Here is an 18,897-nt window from a genome sequence, read left to right as displayed (position 1 = left end):
AATCTACTTAAGCTCCTACATTAAAAACTTTTCGGAATTTGTAAATGCCTTCATATGATTTCAATCTACTGTGGTATTCTATTCTACCAGAATGTTGCAGTTGTTTGCCTGAATTACCATTCTTCCAAGTTGGGAGGGGAGCATCACTTAAAAATTGTGTCCTTTCCACATTGCCTGCACTTATTTGAAATTTTCTTCTCCTCCTGTTTCCTTCTCCTCCTCTTTTCATCATCACTATGGGTCGGAGACATGGTTGGTGCTCCACCAGATTTCCTTTGCCAGCTGGTGCATCTGTACTCAGGTATTTTGGGTTCTTTCTGGAGGCTTGCCCTTTGCTGGTAGGAGCCACCTGCTGGGGTTACAGCGCCACCTTTCCCCACCCTTCTAGGTCACCAATGGTTGACTGGTTTGGGAGTACAAAAGCCTGGGCACATATCCTCAAGGTGAAACAAGGTTGTTTCTTGGGGGGTGTGATTGTGGGAGGTGTGATTTATGCCCCAGTTTCCTGGGCATCAGCCAAGGCTATACTTTACCTGAGACCACATCTCTCCTTTGCTCTTTCCCCCTCACTGTTCAGCTTAATCTACTACCTTCTAGGTTTTTCCTAAAGATCACTCCTTCCGTACATCACATATATCTGAAGCCCTTTCTCGGTCTCTGCTTTTAAGGACCCCTATCTAAGACACTGTGATTACCAACAATGATATCTGAGTGATGAGTCTACAAAGGCCTATGTTTCAAGAGTCCAAAGCATGAGGAGGGTCTCTATCAGGGTAGATGGCAAGGGAAGGGATGTGCTTGTGAGGCTGTGAGTCAGCAGCAGTATCTAAGGGAAAACATTTAAGGTGAGAGTTTAAGTAAGAAGGAAACATTGGTACTTGTTAGGTTACCCGACAGAATTTAATTAAGTTAGTAAAAATTGCAGGGGTAGATGAAAAATTGTTTCTTGGATAAGAAAAAAAAATTAACACTTGTGATTGAAGAAAATTTGGAAAACATAGAAAAGTGTAAAAATAACATCAAAATCACCTGTAATTCTACTATCCAAACATCACCCCTATTTTTGTATGTTTCCTTCCAATTTCGATGTATCTATCTTCCTATCTCTGTATTTTATTCGTATGTATTTATTTACATTTATGAATTGAGAATTGCTACATACACAATTTAATATCCTTCATTTTCTTCCTGAACATTACATACATTTTTATGCCATGTAGTACTCCTTGAAAATCTGATTTTCAATATCTGCATAATATTAAATTCTATAGGTTTGCCATAATATAAATACACACATATTATCAGAATATAGGTTACTGTCATTTTTTTGCTGTTTAGAGCACTGCTGTAAGAATAATAGCCTTGAACATAAATCTTGGTGTTCATTTTAGATTTACATTTATAAGCTACATTATTGTAGTTGTATTACTGGGTCAGATGTATGAACATTTTAAATAACTTGCCAGCTTGTGTTCTAATTTTTGTCAACATAATGCCAATTATTTTCCAAAAAATATGTGCCAATATATAAATGCTCCAATAAAAATACCATTTTATAATGCCATTACTAACATTCCATATTAAATTTTTAAGCAAATTTTGTACTTAACATTGTATTTATTTTTTAAAATTTTTTACTTTTTAAAAACACGTGCTGTTTGGATTTTTTGTCCTTCTTAAAGACGAAAAACTTTTTGTTGTTGTTACTTTACAATAAGCATGTTATTGATTGCCTTTTTTCTTTCAGTAATGCCTTTTTCAGGCTTCTAAACAGACACCCCAAAGAAACTGTATATTTCAAAAATATATAAACAAGTTAAATTGTTGGGGGAAGAGGGAAGAAAAAGGTTCAAACAACTCATTTTTGCAGGGCATGAGATGCAAGCAATCAGTTGAATTTCTTCACTTCATTACAGTCAATCAAACCTTAATTTCAGTTGAATTGTCTTAATATGTCGACATGCCACATCACAAACACAACTACTGTATGCTTTTGTCTTAAGGACATTTCATCCCTACATTAACATTACTGCACATCTGAGTGATCCAGAAATTGTGCTCAATATCAGTAGGACTTAGTAAAAGTAAGAGCATAAAAGTAAATATGGTATAAGCAAATTTAATAGAACTCAAAAATATCACGGGGCAAGAAGGAGCATGCAAATGACGGAATGACAGCTAGGGGGACTGAACGGGGAAATGCGGAAGGCAAGGAGCGTATAGAGGTGCATGTGAACAGCCATGCAGTGCTATGCAAGCCACGGAAAAGGGCATGAACCATCTTCAGATTTTTCCTGTATCTCCCCAAAGGTTTCTTATGGAATGGGTCTGGTATGTTCCTCATTTTATAATGCACCAAGTGATGTGCTAAGTAAGAATGTGATGCTGTGATGGTTAATTCACTCATCTAATATGTATGATGCTATAAGTAACTCCCAAATTCTTTGTTTGAGTTACAATGGTGACTAGAGTGTACATGTATTTTTGCTAATATATAATATGAGTCTGTGTGCATGTGATTTCAATAAAAAAATCATTTTCAATGTTTAATGAATTATAGCTTTGTTAACAGCATGAAGACTAGAAGGAAAAGAATGAAAGAAAGAAGTGAAAGAGAAACAAATAGGAGAGGGGATCCCTCAGATGACTGGGAAGGAAAGGAAAACCAGAAAAAGCAGTCAGGAAGAATGCCTGACAAAAAACTCTGCCACAGTGACACTTTGACATGAAGCAGATTCAAACTTTCTATGACTGAACAGGACATTTTCCATTTATTGCTCCTTTGATACCCAAGTTCCTCAATGGGGGTGTTCTTCAATGAGACACTTTTACCAGTCATCATATTCTTGCTTCTTTGTTTTTTTTTTTTTAAAGTATGTTGCTGCTGTACTTTTAAGAAAGTTGTGTTTTATCTTAGTACTTTGATGTCCATAAATGGTATAAAACATAATTTTACCACATAGCTTTAATGAAATACTTTTTACAAACAAAATAAAACTTGACCTTCTTCCACCCTATCTCCACATCAGAACTAATTTTACTACATTTTATTTTCCAAAAACTATTAATTCGGTCAATTAATATTGACTTTGGACTACACTGGGTCATTTTCAATGGATTGCTCTGGTACAGCTTTACTTTGTCTTATCCTTTGTTCTTGCTCTTTCTTGTCTACCTATCAGTGAAAATATGAAACTCATGAAGAATTTAGCTCCCTGGATAGTAATTCCTGTATCAGGGTGAATCATGCAAAGTTTCATATTGTCTAAACTATAATTCGGAAATATAATATGGCTTAAATGGGAACTTGGGGCTAATGTTTAACAAGAGTGCACCATACTTTATCGGTTCTCTAAGATTTGTTTTCTACAAACAAAATTTTTTATGTCATGGGCTACCTTTAAGTGGTAATCCAAAAAGCCCTTTCTGACTTGTTCATTAACGTTTTCAAGTCTTCAGGCCACTGAGTTATTTGGTGCACAGAGTAATACCAAATCATGTCTGAGAAAGGTTCCATGATTCCCAAAGTGCCTGATTTTCCACCTTTTCCTGTAAGAAGCAGTAATAGATATGCTAAATGACTGGAGAAATAAGAATTAAGCCTATGGCTAGTTTAAACTTTCCTATGGAAAGATTTTAATGAGTTTCCAAGTAGACAGTTCAGCTGAGACAATTTTATATAATGTGGTATATATGATTTAAAAATCTACATCCAAAAAACACATAAAAGACATACCCTACTTTAGCTATGTGTCATTATACTCAGCTATGTATGCATAATATATGTATATACATACACACATCTAGTTTACACACACCCTACTTTAGTTATGTGATAGTATGTATGTATATGACTTAGAAACCCTACTTTAACTAGGTGTTAATTTTTTCCTTTGACCCTAAAATTATGTGTTTTGTTTGTTTGTTTGTTTGCTTTGGAGACGGAGTCTTGCTCTGTCCTCTGTCGCCCAGGCTGGAGTGAAGTGGTGTGATCTCAGCTCACTGCAACCTCTGCCCCCGGGGTTCAAGCAATTCTCCTGCCTCAGACTCCTGAGTAGCTGGGATTATAGGCGTGCACCACAATGTCTGGCTAATTTTAGTATTTTTAGTAGAGATGGGGTTTCACCATGTTGGCCAGGTTGGTCTCGAACTCCTGACCTCAAGTGATCCACCTGCCTCAGCCTCCCAAATTGCTGTGATTACAGGCGTGAGCCACTGCGCCTGGCCAATTCTGTTTTGACTATGAAGCAATATGGCTTAAAATATGAATTATGGAAGCCGTGCTTCTGAGTCATGCAGTGACCTTCCTCCACCCATCCCCACGCCAGTGCCTCCCACTGTTATTTTTGTGCATTTGGCATAACCAGTTTTCTTTAATGAAAGAGATTTCCTTTCCAAGATAGGAGTGCAAGCTCCAGACTAAAAATGTGAAAATACAAATGAGTAGTGCTTCCTTTATCCAAGTTGCTTTCTTCAGGTATATGTTGTATATGTGCTGTTGTTTGCTGGTAGCTAAAAGTCCATTCTTTCAGCAGGATTGTCTTCTGTATCTAAGGGAACAAGAATGACCATTAAGTAAAAAACATGTATGAAATTATGCAGGTGAGAATGTTTACCCCACTTTTTGTTCTTTTTGATGGTAGAAAGACCTTTGTCTTGCAAAGGCAAAACTAGTAAGAACTTTATGCCTTCGGCTTAAACATTAAATGAAGATATACCTATTTAAGCAATGTTTTAGGCTGGGTGCGGTGGCTCATGCCTGTAATCCCAACACTTTGGGAGGCCAAGGCGGGCGGATCACAAAGTGAGGAGTTCAAGGCCAGCCTGTTTTATATGGTGAAACCCCGCATCTCCTAAAAATACAAAAATTAGCTGGGCGTAGTAGTCGGCGCCTGTAATCCTAGCTACTCGGGAGGCTGAGGCAGGAAAATTGAGCCGAGATCATGCCACTGCACTCCAGCCTGAGCGACAGAGTGAGGCTCCGTCTCAAAAAAAAAAAAATTGTTTTGCCCTGAAGGAGTAGACCGGTGGGTTTGAGTTCCACTTTGGGAAAAGGTAGGATGGTTTTCCTCTAAGCATGAAGTAGGCAGAATGTGCCTGTTTTGTCCTTTCATGACAGCAATTTGATGTAGAGGAAGTATGAGGCTTTAACTCTGGGTCTACAGAATTAAAGGAGGGTAAAAGAAGGACAGCAGGATCTGACACTGGGCTTCTTATTGTTCCTGTCACAATTTAAATCATTTGTTCACAGTTGGTCACAAGACCTCAGTCTATTCCGTGCTGCAAGTGTATTCTTTCAAAAAACAGGAAGCAACACTTAAGTAATTGCAGATTTACAGTGACTACCAGGCTGATCCCAGCTCTTTGTCATGGCTTTCCTGTTTGAGTCTGAAGGAAGTGGCAGAGAAAGGAGAGAGAGGATGGGGGAAGCAACTCTGTTAGAAGGACGGGTTAGCCTGAGCCTGGCTTTGCCTCAGTGAAAGAGTGATGAAAACACTTTAAACAGTTGCCAACAGGCCGGTAGAAAATATTTGACATCTCACCTACATCAACAAGCAAGAGTTAAAGGTTAAATCACACACAACTCAAGTGCTGGGAGAAAAGGATATGTTTATGTCATCAACTTTCTTTGTTCTAGGACCGCCCTGTGTCAACAAGGAGGCACATTCCCACTCCCTGGTTGGAGACACCAGGACAACAGAGACTGATCCACATTTGCGCACGGGTAGTAAACCCCCTTTTAAGCATTTGTAGCTTGCCTCTAGTCTAGCCTTCTTCATAGTTTTTTACCTGCTTCCAAATATCTATGTATTCAGGGAAATGTGGTTGGTGGCCTTTCTTCTTTCTTCAACCAGTTTCTTGAGATCCCAAGCGTGAAGCTTAGTGTAGGAGGAGAAGTAGGAAGAGAAAAGTGTTTGCTTTTCATCCATTTCCTGTGTGGGTTCCAAATTCAGTGAGCATCCAACCTAAATCCTTTGGATGGTGGTAGGGCCAGGGAAAGGTGCTTTACATTGCTGGTTCTCACACACTCTAGGTTTAATGATAGAAGGACCTTTCTGGAGGGGCATTTAGTGCTTTTCACAAGGACTATAACAAAAGATGGGGCAGGAGATTTCTTCACTGGTTCAAGGAAGATTTGAATTGAAATTTGGGAAGAAAGGAAAATATGCCCAGGGGAGCAATGCAACACTGTTGTGGTGGATGCCAACAGGTGTGTTATAGAATGAAAAAGAAACAGGATAGAAAAGCACATTTTATCATCTGGTGGGCCAAGGTCCCTTTTGAGAATTTGGTGAGAGCCATGATAATCTGCCTACACTAAAGTTTGTATCCATGCTTAGGAGGACCAGAAATTTTGATGATTTTTTTTTTTTTTTTAAGAATTCCTAGAGGTTCAGCTGGGCTCAGTGGTTCACGCCTGTAATCCCAGCACTTTTGGAAGGCCGAGGAGGGTGGATCACCTGAGGTCAGGAGTTTGAGACCAGCCTGGCCAACATGGTAAAACCCCGTCTCTACTAAAAATACAAAAAATTAGCTGGCTTGGTGGTGGGCGCCTATAATCCCAGCTACTCAGGAGGCTGAGGCAGGAGAATCGCTTGAACCTGGGAGGCAGAGGTTGCAGTGAGCCAAGATTGTGCCATTGCACAATCTTGTTGCCTGGGCAACAAGAGTGAAACTCCGTCTCAAACAAACCAACAAACAAAATATATATATATATATATATATATATATATATATATATATATATTATATATATATAAAGAATTCCTAGAGTTTCATGGAGCCCTTTGAAGTGCGCCTAATGTGGAAGGTCCCTGTGGTATAGGGGTACAGCAAGCCACCCATGCCTCCCCACAGTATTTTGAGAGTTAAACTAGATCTATATGCAATAGATAAGGATAGGTATAGTCAAAAGTCCTTTACAACTAAATCGTTTCTACACACAAGATTCAGGACCCTCTTCCCTGGATAGTGCTAAATGATCAAGACCAGCTCTTCCCATCTTCACGTTTTTTGTGTTTTATATAATTTTAAAAAATATTCACCTGCTGGTAGAATCTTCATATGTTAATCCTATCATACGAACCACAACACAGTTTGCTTACTGTTCTTATTCCTGGCCTAGAAAACATTTGCCCAGGTCTATGGACTTGTTTACTTTCTGGTCCCTCTATTAGGAATATGTTTAATTTGAAAATGGATATATTAAGGTATCATCATCTGATGCTGTGAAATATTTGCATCATTTAAAGAGAGAGCATTCCTTTTCTTGATTTGGGGCTCACCAACAATTTGATCAATTTTCATGCAACTTTATAGTTAAGGCAAGAAATCTCAAAATAAAATATTGACTCAAAAATGCTCCAAAACCCACAGCTTTTAGGTCTTGTTGTTCAATGGTTTTAAAGAGAAGCACACATTTTTATTAAGCTGTATTTGAAAATGCCTTCCAATATCGTTTTCTCGCTTTGAAATATGATTATTTTTTTAAAAAATATGTATTTAAAAGCATTATTCTGAGAAGTGTTCTACAGACAGAACAATTCTTCACACAGTGAAAGGGGTCCATGTACAAGAAGTTTAAGAACTCCTAGCAAAGAAATAATGGAACTGATTGGTGCACTGGTACACTGAATAGCGTTCAAAGTTGGTGAATTTGCCAGAAATGCCATAAAGGTACCACTGGCCTTGCATGAATGGGAAACAGTCTAACAACATTCAACAGAGGATTCTATAAACAAGTCACACTGGAAGGCCAACTGATTGGGCTGCCTTTCTAAGAGTAAATCATTCTTACCAGGCGGTCCTCAGTACTTAAAGCAAACACTGAAATTTCACCAAATTCATAAGGTTGTGTTTTTGTTTTGTTTTGTACAAAACTGGCTGGTAGCAACTAAATGTTGTAAAGAGTGACAGAATTTAGATGAAGACTTTCCTTCATCGTGGCATACCCATGTGGCACAGTGTGGTTGTTAGGGGAAAGAATCTATAGCTCCTATCTGTATCTGACCATCAGAGGCTATAGATCCTATCAAAAGACTTGACAGTTTTGAGTAGCCAAATTGTCTTTTGTCAGTTTTCCACAATTATTTTTTATTAGTCTTAACATCAAGCTTTGCAGTGTTTTCCATGAGCAACTGTTTTGTTTTTATTTTCAGACACTGTGAGTCTTGTAACTGACTGTTTCCTTTTTTCTTTGTATTGGCTGTTTGATTAAGGGTTAAATCTGTTGACCTACCATAGCAATTGTATAAAATTTCACAGAATAGCTTTTGTATTTATATTTCACTCCTTTTCAGTTTCTTTGTCAATCTTCATAGTGGCATCTATGATTGAATAGAATAACACATTCAAAACATTTGAAATAAGATCACAGACACAGTAAAAGCAAAATTATGTGTTAGATATTATTCCTGGCTCCATCTTATTTTTCCAGATTACTTTTCTTTGGCTTATGTCCCGATTACTTTTGTTGCATTGTTGTTGAAATTTTGCTATTATTACCATGTAGAATGATTTTGTATTGTAAATTTTGTTTGTTCAATTTGGAGACCTGATAGCAGTGTGAGGTATGGGTTTGGACAGAATGGGATTTGAAACAGAATATAAGAATAATTAGTTTGGCAGAAGATATCAACTAAAATAGTGGCAGTAGGGATGCAGAGAAAGAGAGGTATTTATGAAATCAAATTGAGAGGACCTTTATGCAAAAGCACATTTTGTGTGAAAGCTAAATATAGTAATAGGAAATCTGAGTTGATCCTCAACTTGCTAGGTGGGCAAGTGATGATGCCATTAATCAAGATCAAGAATACAGAAGGTGTCATGGGGGTGACCAGGGGTGGTGATAAATAGGGATAAATATGTTATGACCATGTTGAGATTGAGATTTTTTTGCAGGATGATTTAGTAAAATCCAGTAAACCACACAAAATAAGCATATAGAGCTCAGGAAAGATTATGAAGCTGGATACACTGGTTTAAAATTTAGCAAAGTATACATACTTAGCTGAAGCAATGATTATGGGTAACATTGCTCAGTAATAAGAAAAGGCCAAGGGACTTTTGGGAAATGGACTTGGAAGACAAAGGCTGTGACTTGTTTGTCTTTGTATTTCCGGCACCTAGCCCAGTGCCTGGCACAGAAGAGTTGCTCAATAAACGTTTATTTCATGACTTACCAAATGAACGAGTGACTGAGTAAGGAGACCCAGTCTCCTCAGAGGAGACTGGGAAGGTGCAGTTGGAAGGATGACAGAAAACAGTAGAGAATGATGTCTTAGAAGATAAGGTAGCAGAAGTTTAAGAATGAGATTACAAAAAAAAAAAAAAGAATAAGAGCACAGTGAAAATTTCTGAGTGTTGGATGATAGAAAACTGAAACAGAGTTAGTGCACTGGATGATAGAACTAGGACTCAAAAAAATGTCAGGAGTATGGAAATTAGAGTTCGATCTCATTGCTATTTACTAGGGATAAATGTAAAAACCTAATGACAGTTCAGAATATCAAATCCATGAGCACTAGAAGCGGATGACCTGGCTTAATCACGTTCCTAGGGTTTAATGGTATGCTGAAAATTCAAAATAAATTAATATTGGAGCCTAAATGCAAAGATATGTAATTAGGCAATGTTTATAAAAATATCCAGTGTGGAAATTGGGGATAATAATACCTTAGCATAGGTTGCAGATACAGGTTGGAACAATGCCTTTCAAGAGGAAAAATACTATAGTAGGGGCAGAGAATGAAAAGAAGAATGAGGAAGTGCTTATTGGGTTCATGCTATAAGATAGACTTATGTATGCCCCAGGGATCTGGGGACAAAGGTCTCTGTTCTCATGATCTCTACAATCTGTGGAGGAAGAACACATGAAGCAAACCAATATATAAATATAGAGAAAATTAGAGATGAGATGGCCATTTATGATGAAGGCCAGAGTCACTGGAGCAAGGTAAACAGGGGAGACAGGGGCATGAGGTGGGTCATGGTCAGTTCAGGCAAGTCTTGGGGGCCTTTGAAAGAACTAGATTTATTCTAAGCACAATGGGAAGCCACTGGACAACTTTAACAAGGGTAGTAATATAATGAAATAAAACACCTTAAAGAAAAATGAATTATCTGGATTCTATGTGGAGAATGCGTTAAAGAAGGAAAAATTGGATGTGTAGATGAGAGTTGATGTTTTGGACAAGGATGGAGGCAGTGAAGATGGCAAGGCATGGCTATATTCAAAGCGTATTTCAGAGTAGATTTAATAGTACTTGATGACTTGATTTGAATTACATTGATTTGATACCAGGAGTTAGAATGAGGAGTACAACTCAGAATACTAGCTTCTGGAAGTAGATGAAATGTGGCACTATTTTCTGAGCAGAATCCTTGGAGGAGCGTGATGTTTGTGAAGGTGGGAAATTGATTGTGAATACCATTTCCTTTTGGATATACAAAGTTTGGGATGTCTGTAAACATCCAAGAGACATCAAGTAGAATTCAATAAAGGCCAGAGCCAACAACATGTCCCTTAGGGATACACCAGTTATATTACTTGATGTTCAATGGGGCCACTTGACACTGATCTATTTCCCTTCAGCTTCCCCCTTCGACAGAAATGGAGTGAGATTTGAAGCCCAAATATTATGCTCTTTTTTTGTCAACAGAAAACTGAGTGGTGCTGACTTATCAAGCCTTTTTTTTTTTTTTTTTCAAGAAAGAATTCTGACAGAAGTCTTGTACTTGTGTAGATTCAAATCTGAGCTTTAAAAATGCTGGTTTTCAGATTACCTGTGGTCTTATACTTGTGATATTTATATTCCTCATGTTTCTTAGTACTGTGGGTAATCTTAGAGGTTTCTTTCTATAGTTAAGATGTTTTCTAAAGATCTGATTGTTTCCTGGCAATCAGGAAACATTCCTGCTGCAATATATGCTGCAGATAATTCTCCCAATAATTATATTACATGTGAGTCTCATACAAGAAATTGCCTAAAAGTCTTTAAAGCCCAGTGTTTTCTGATAAGATTGGTGATGGATCTGAGAGAGAAGATAATTAAGTTAGGGAAGATAAGATAAGCATTCCTCAGACTTCAGGTCTACTTTAATGACTAAGATTAAGTGCTGAAAGGCCTTTCAAATAAACACTTAAATAAGAAGGAGAAACTCAAAGAAATAATAAATGTTTGAGGTGAGAAGTGTGTTAATTATTCTAACTTGATCATTACGCACTGTATACATGCGTCAAAATATCACTCTGTATACCATAAATATGTACAATCATTATGTCTATTAAAAATTAATCCCAGCACTTTGGGAGGCCGAGGCGGGCGGATCACGAGGTCAGGAGATCGAGACCAAGGTGAAACCCCGTCTCTACTAAAAATACAAAAAATTAGCCGGGCGTGGTGGCGGACGCCTGTAGTCCCAGCTACTCGGAGAGGCTGAGGCAGGAGAATGGCGTGAACCCGGGAGGCGGAGCTTGCAGTGAGCCGAGATTGCGCCACTGCACTCCAGCCTGGGTGAAAGAGCGAGACTCCGTCTCAAAAAAAAAAAAAAAAAAAAAAAAAATTAAATTAAAGGATTAGCCATATCATTGAATGATACTGTGTCTCATCATTCTCCTCCCATCTCAATAACAAACCAATTTTCTTTACATAGTCTCTTAAGCCTCTGCTTCTCCACTTAACCCAACAACGAAGTCTACCACCTTATTTCAGCCCTGACATTTACACATATTTACATCTGATATGTCGGTGATTGAAATGAAGTCCTATTTTAATCTCCCCTCCCTGCCACCATTCTGCACTCTGCCACCAAAGTACATTTTCTGACATGCTTCTCTCATAATGCCTCTTTTGTGCCCCAATTCTCCACTAAGTCCACGTTACAATAGTTAAAAAAAAAAAAATCCTCTTTCTCTTAGTCAGGTAGTTAAGAACTTCTGCAGGACCCAATCCATCCTATCACATGGATTTCCCCCATTCATTGTCCTGTAAACACACTCTGCACTTGCTTACATCGTTCTCCACTCCTGGAATGCAGGTCTCCTCCTTGAGTTAACCCTTCTTTTTTTTTTTTTTTTTTTTTTTTTGAGATTCTGTCTTGCTCTGTCACCCAGGCTGGAGTGTAGTGGTGCAATCTTGGCTCACTGCAACCTCTGCCTCTCAGGTTCAAGCCATTCTCCTGCCTCAGGCTCCTGAGAGTAGCTGGGACTAAAGGCACCCACCACCATGCCTGGCTAATTTTTCTAATCTTAGTAGAGATGGGGCTTCACTATATTGGCCAGACTGGTCTCGAACTCTTGACTTTGTGATCTGCCCACCTCGGCCTCCCAAAGTGCTGGATTACAGGTGTGAACCACCGCCCCAGCCAGAGTTAGCCCCTCTTTTAAGGCCAAGACTGAACTCTCACTCTAGGACCACTGATTCTTATATCACCATGCACTTTCTATCTTTATGTGATTTGCATCTGTGTCATTCTCCAGACGCGGCTCAGATGCAAACATTTCCTGCCCCAGCTCTTGGCAATCCTCTGCACAGCACAGAGAGCCCGGATGGCTGGCTTCAGGTCAGTGGGACCTGTGAGGTCATCTACATCTAGATTCAAGGCATTTTCCAACAAGAAAAGAACAAAGTCTAATTTGAAAGGCTACTTTTGGAAGTAGGAATGAAGAAAGACTGCTTCTGTCAAATGCTCTGGGAAGTATTCTGTGCAGTAAAGTATAAGGCATTTGCCTCTCCCTCTCTCTTGCTCTTTCTCTCTTTTTCACTGTCTCAATTTTTAAAACCAATTTTCTCATCTTGTGTGCTGAGTCGTATTTTCTAGTTCCTCCCAGAAATGTTTTTTTTCTCTTCAGTTTTTTCATCATTCCTAAGCATATACCTTTAATCATCTAAGACCCTTTTTCTCTCCCAAATCATCTCAACAAAATTTCTTATTTCATTGTCTAACTAGTTTTCTCTTCAGTTATAACACTTGATTTCTTTTTACCTATTTAACTCTTCAATTTTACTTTTATTCATTCCTATATTTTTGTTGGGTCAAGAGAGACCTCCTTCTTTTCTTTTTCTTCCCCCTGGATAGCTAAGCACTAAAGGCACTGACACTTGAACATACCCTATATTCAGGTTACCACAGAAAGAGAGCCTCGTTTTATTCCTACGTTCCCTGGCCAGTAATACTACAACTTTGTGTACATTTTTAAATATTGTTTGAATGTTTATTTGGGAACTGAGGATAAGGTTTTATAATATATTACTTGGGAGTACTCAGATTTGCAGTCAATTATTCTATATTACACACTAACTTGATTTCTGTTTTTAATGGCTTTGAGCTTTCTGAGAATCAATGAATGTTTTTGTTTCTGCCATTGCAGTTCTGTGATAAAATCTCTTGTGTCAGGTGGTCATTGTTGCAGAAAAATGTTGCCTTGGCGTATTCACATGATACGCAGTAAACAATATTGCCAGATACCTATAGAGGGTGGAGGCCTTTGCCATTTTTAAAGTAAATGGATTGTTTTCCTAGCTGTGTAATCACATCAACACATCCTCAGATGAAGTGGTGGTTTCCTTCCTTCTGATTCAAACAAGTTCTTGTCTCAACAGTCCTTGTTCTAATCTCTTAGACACTATTTACTCAGCATATAGGGAGGGATAAACTCAGAATAATTGCCTAAACTCAATCTGTCCTGGGAGAGAAGTGGGGAAATGTGATGCATACAATTTGAGTGAATTTTTTTTTAATGCTAGTACTTAATCTGTTCCTCTCCTCTCCTCTTCTTTAGCTGAGTAGCCTGGATGTCATTTGAGACATGGGAGGCATGAAGATTTCCATACATTTTGACATTCCAGATTTTATTATACCTTGTCTTAGTGTACCTGTATTTTCAGGAATTGAGTAAAATAATAACAAAAATAATACTAATAGCTTAATGACAGTTAATATATGCAAAGTACCATTTTAATCACTTTCTATACATCACCTTAATTAATCATCACAGTAATCTTATGATATAGATACAATTATTATAAAATCAATTTTCAGATGAAATTGAGATACAAAACTATGAAACGACATGCCTAAAGTAGCCTAGATCCATCTAGGCAGCCATGATTAAAGATGAACTTAATTTCCTATTATTTTACTTGCTATTCTACAATAAAATCATAGTGATTAAAAAGACAAAATTATGTATATTTGGTGGAAGTAATTGGCTAGATAAAAGATAAAATTGATCTTCCAAATCTAGTTAGTGTGATTTCTGGAGTTCCAAGAGTGCTTATTAAGTAAGGTTAGGAATATCTATTGGATATTAAAATCCCACACCTCAACTTTATCCAATAATGTCAGGGTTTTAATTTAGATATAATGCAGATAATCCCAAGAGGCATAATTCTTTTACTTTATTGAAAACACAAAATCAGAAGAGAATCTAATGGCAAGGTGTTAGGGAGTCAGTACAAAGTTTGTAGTGAGAATGAGAGTTTTGCATAGGGAAAAATGAGTGTTTTATGTTAAATGCGTGGTGAAAGGATTATATTAATTCCATTGTAGTTGATAATCATTATCGAGTTGAAATCATTATTGAAATGTAGAAGTAATCTTATTGCTTGCTTGTAATGTCTGCCATTATTGCATAGATTTGAAAATGCAAACTTCAGAAATTCAAGTCCTAAATAGATTACATATTTCTTCATAGGATCTTAGGTATTTTAATAACAGATACAATGAGGTGGGTAGAGGTGCCTGGTAATGGGACTATTGGTCCAAGGAACAAGTCATACCCTTGTGTGAATAATGGAGAGGAACAGGAATATACCTTAAGACTAATGGCTGAGCACGGTGGCTCAGGCCTGTAATCCCAGCACTTTGGGAGGCTGAGGTGAGCAGATCATGAGGTCAGGAGATCGAGATCATCCTGGACAACATGGTGAAACCCCATCTCTACTAAAAAAAAAAAAAAATACAAAAATTAGTTGGGTGTAGTGCTACGTGCCTGTAATCCCAGCTACTCAGGAGACTGAGGCACGAGAATCACTTAAACCCAGGAGGCGGAGGTTGCAGTGAGCTGAGATCACACCACTGCCTGGGTGACAGAGTGAGACTCCGTCTAAAGAAAAAAAAAAAAGACTAGTAACCTGCTTGGGCTTTTAATATGAAATTGCCTTGCTCTAAAATAACCTGAATTATGCACTAAACAAGAAACGTGATTTTACTTCACAACCTAAAGAATGAGAATATATAGAACAATATTTAAAATCAACATTTGAAAACTCTTAAATGTCTACTTTCTTTTTTTTTTTTTTTTTTTTTGAGACAGAGTCTCGCTCTGTCGCCTAGGCTGGAGTGCAGTGGCGCAATCTCGGCTCACTGCAAGCTCTGCCTCCCGGGTTCACGCCATTCTCCTGCCTCAGCCTCTCCGAGTAGCTGGGACTATAGGCGCTCGCCACCACGCCCGGCTAATTTTTTTTTTTTTTGTATTTTTAGTAGAGACGGGGTTTCACCGTGGTCTCGATCTCCTGACCTCATGATCCGCTCACCTTGGCCTCCCAAAGTGCTGGGATTACAAGCGTGAGCCACTGAGCCGGGCCTTTAAATGTCTTCTTTCAATGGTCATAATTACCACTTAAAATAATTCTGATATTTTCTCTAAATTAGGTCATCCTACTCCTTCTCAAGAACAAAAACCTCCAGTTTATGCACCCTCACTGAAAGAACTTTGTGTTCAATGACTCTTTAATGGCTTGTTAAATGGTTTCTCCTTCCTATGTCCTTTACATTTATTATGTTATTTAACTCCCCAGCAACCCTATGTTATAACTGAGAAATATCAAAAGAAAGTAATTGGTCCCAGGCAACACAGTGAATGCAATGATTTAAATTTTGGCTGTTTTACTCCAGAGTCCAGACTTTTAATCACTATCGATCTATTCATTTAATTCTGTTGACTAGTTTTGGAGTACAGTTCCAATGATCTTAGTATAAGAATGATAAAAACAAGCTCTCATCATGACATAAACAAACAAAAACAACACACCATCCTGTAATACAGTTTCACTAACAAGATTCCTTGCACATTCCAGATTATAAGTCAGATGGCTTGAGGGTCAGGTGAGTTACACCCTCCAGCTAACTTCCTCTGCTTTGTCAATATAAATCACAGCTGGATCATTTCTACAACCTGTTCTTAAGGGGAGGAGGCACATTTCAAGCATAATTGAACAGAAGAATCTTTGAATAAGTGTGATTGCTTCATTTGATAGGAAAGAATGAAGGAAATTAAATTATTTGAGGGCCTGTTAAAAGTGTTAGTATGTCACTGGGGGCTTGCATATAACTTAACTTACTTCCATTTAATTTTTCCAAAGAATATATGAAGTAATAGTTATTCTCCCCATTTGAAAGATGGGGAGGAAATGGAATCAAAAAGGCTCACCAAATTTCCTAAGACCACAGAAGGCAGAACCAGAATACAGACCCAGTTTTCCTGGTTTTTCAAAATTTATATTTATCATTTTAGAGTGTCAGAAGATTGCTCTGTTGAACACAAAATAAGGTTTCCAGTTTTATGGATAGATTTGCATTAAGCCATCCACCCTCTTATATTCCAAGATGCTGGCTGTGGTCTTGGAAAAGACACTTTCTCCTGAGGATCTATGTAAGGAAATTGATGTGACAGGCAAGAGAGGACTCAAAGTTTTCTAGCACGGTGTCTGGGGAGATGGTGGTACATTCACTGAAGATATGATTTACTAGAAAAATTGACTGCAAAAGATTTTAATGAGTTCAGTTTGGGACATGCTAAGTTTGAAGTGACATTGGAACCTATCAACTCTGCTGTCTAGAAGGCAATTGGCGAACAGAGCTCAGGAGTGAAGTCTGGGCTAAATTTAGGCGTGCTCAGCGTATAGACGGAGATTTGAGTCTGTGAGTGGGGTAAGATTTCTCAGGTTTCATATGTATGAAAAGTCAGGGACCAAAGATAGAATTCTGTGAATTGCCAGAGGGCTGGGAGCTGAGGAGGAATACCAGTGAAGGAGGCTGTACAGCAATCAATGAGATAGGGGACATTTAGAATGTACTGGTGAATCTGAAGAAGAACACAGAAGAAACTTTCAAATACAAGGGAGCTATCAATTGTGTGCAATGATAGAGAATTTATGGCTGGGCGCAGTGCCGGTAATCCCAGCACTTTGGGAAGCCTAGACGTGAGGATCGCTTGAGCCCAGTTTGAAACCAGCCTGGGCAACAAAGTGAGACCCCTGTCTCTACAAAAACTCAAAAAATTAGCCAGACGTGATGTCATGCACCTGCAGTCCCAGCTACATTGGAGGCTGAAGCAAGAGGATCGCTTGAGCCCAGGAGGTCGAGATTGAGTGAGTGAAGATCATGCCATTGCACTCCAGCCTGGGCGACGGAGTGAGACACTGTCTCAAAAAAAAAAGACAGAATTTAAGTAGGGCGAAAGCTGAAAAGGCGTCACATGATAAAAAAAAATATAGTAAGTCATTTGGAATACTTTGAAAAGAAAAATAAATGTGTTTTATTTATGGAGTTTCTAGACAGTGTTTTCTTTTTTTTTCTGGGACGGAGTCTCACTCTGTCACCCAGGCTGGAGTGCACTGGTGCAATCTCGGCTCACTCAAGCTCTGCTTCCCGGGTTCACGCCATTCTCCTGCCTCAGCCTCCCTAGTAGCTGGGACTACAGGCGCCCACCACCACGCCCGGCTAATTTTTTGTATTTTTTAGTAGAGACGGGGTTTCACTGTGTTAGCCAGGATGGTCTCGATCTCCTGACCTCGTGATCTGCCCGCCTCGGCCTCCCAAAGTGCTGGGATTACAGGCGTGAGCCACTGCGCACGGCCAGACAGTGTTTTCAAATGACAAAAAAAGCTAATTTTCCACTGTTAACCAACTCTATAGATCACGCTAATTTTCGTGTACATCAAGCAATACGATCATACGAAAAAATGAAAGCTTGCTACTAGGTAATTAGGCATATATCACATCACCTTTTGAGCTGAACGGAGTCACCTGGCAAATTTGATGCATGGAAAGACAGCTTGTATGGCTGAAATAGAGTGAGAAAAGAGGACAAATTTAAGAGATGGCGTCAGATAGAACTTTGAGGAAAGAGTGCAGGTCTTCAAAAATGATTGTATGGACTGGGATTTCACTCTGAATGAGATGGGTAACTTAAGGAGATTTGGAGTAGAGGAATGACATGATTTGACTTATGTTTTCACAGGATCACTCCAGATACATTGTTGAGAAAAAAGTATGGGGCAAGGGGAGATGGAAGCAGACAGACCAGTCCGGAGGCTACTGGGATCCAAAATTGACACAAGAGTTGCTTGGACTAGGGTGGTAACTGCAACTATGGAGATAAGAATTCAGGTAGTAGATGTGTTTTGAAGGCAAAGCTCACAGAGAAAATACTAGAAAGAAATTAGAAACTGTGCACACACAATTGTTTTTCCTAGGGCTTTTTTTTTCTTTCAGTAAAAACTAGCTGGTTGGAGATGGAAGCAATGTTGAGATGAATTGTTTTCCACACTGAAAAAAACACAACATAATTGGATGATAATGAGAAAACTGTAGTGTTAAGGAAAAGCTTAAAACAGGGGCAATGGCCAGAGCAATGTCCTTGAATAGATAAGAGGGGAAGGGAGCTATGCCAAGGGGAAGGAATGGCCCACTCCTGCTTAGCCCTCTGTACTCTGACCTGATACCTCCCAAACGCTTGAGTAGATCCCTTTTTGATGCTAATAACTCTCAAGGACTACCTATGTTAGCGGTTGTACTCTGAGTACTCAGTGATGAAGAAAACACAGAATTACGACTTTTTTGTTTTGTTTTTTGGGATGGAGTTTTGCTCTTGTTGCTCAGGTTGCAGTG

This window comes from Symphalangus syndactylus, chromosome 16, assembly GCF_028878055.3.
Source record: "Symphalangus syndactylus isolate Jambi chromosome 16, NHGRI_mSymSyn1-v2.1_pri, whole genome shotgun sequence".
NCBI lineage: Eukaryota > Metazoa > Chordata > Mammalia > Primates > Hylobatidae > Symphalangus > Symphalangus syndactylus.
Note: the sequence above shows the minus strand (reverse complement) of the source record.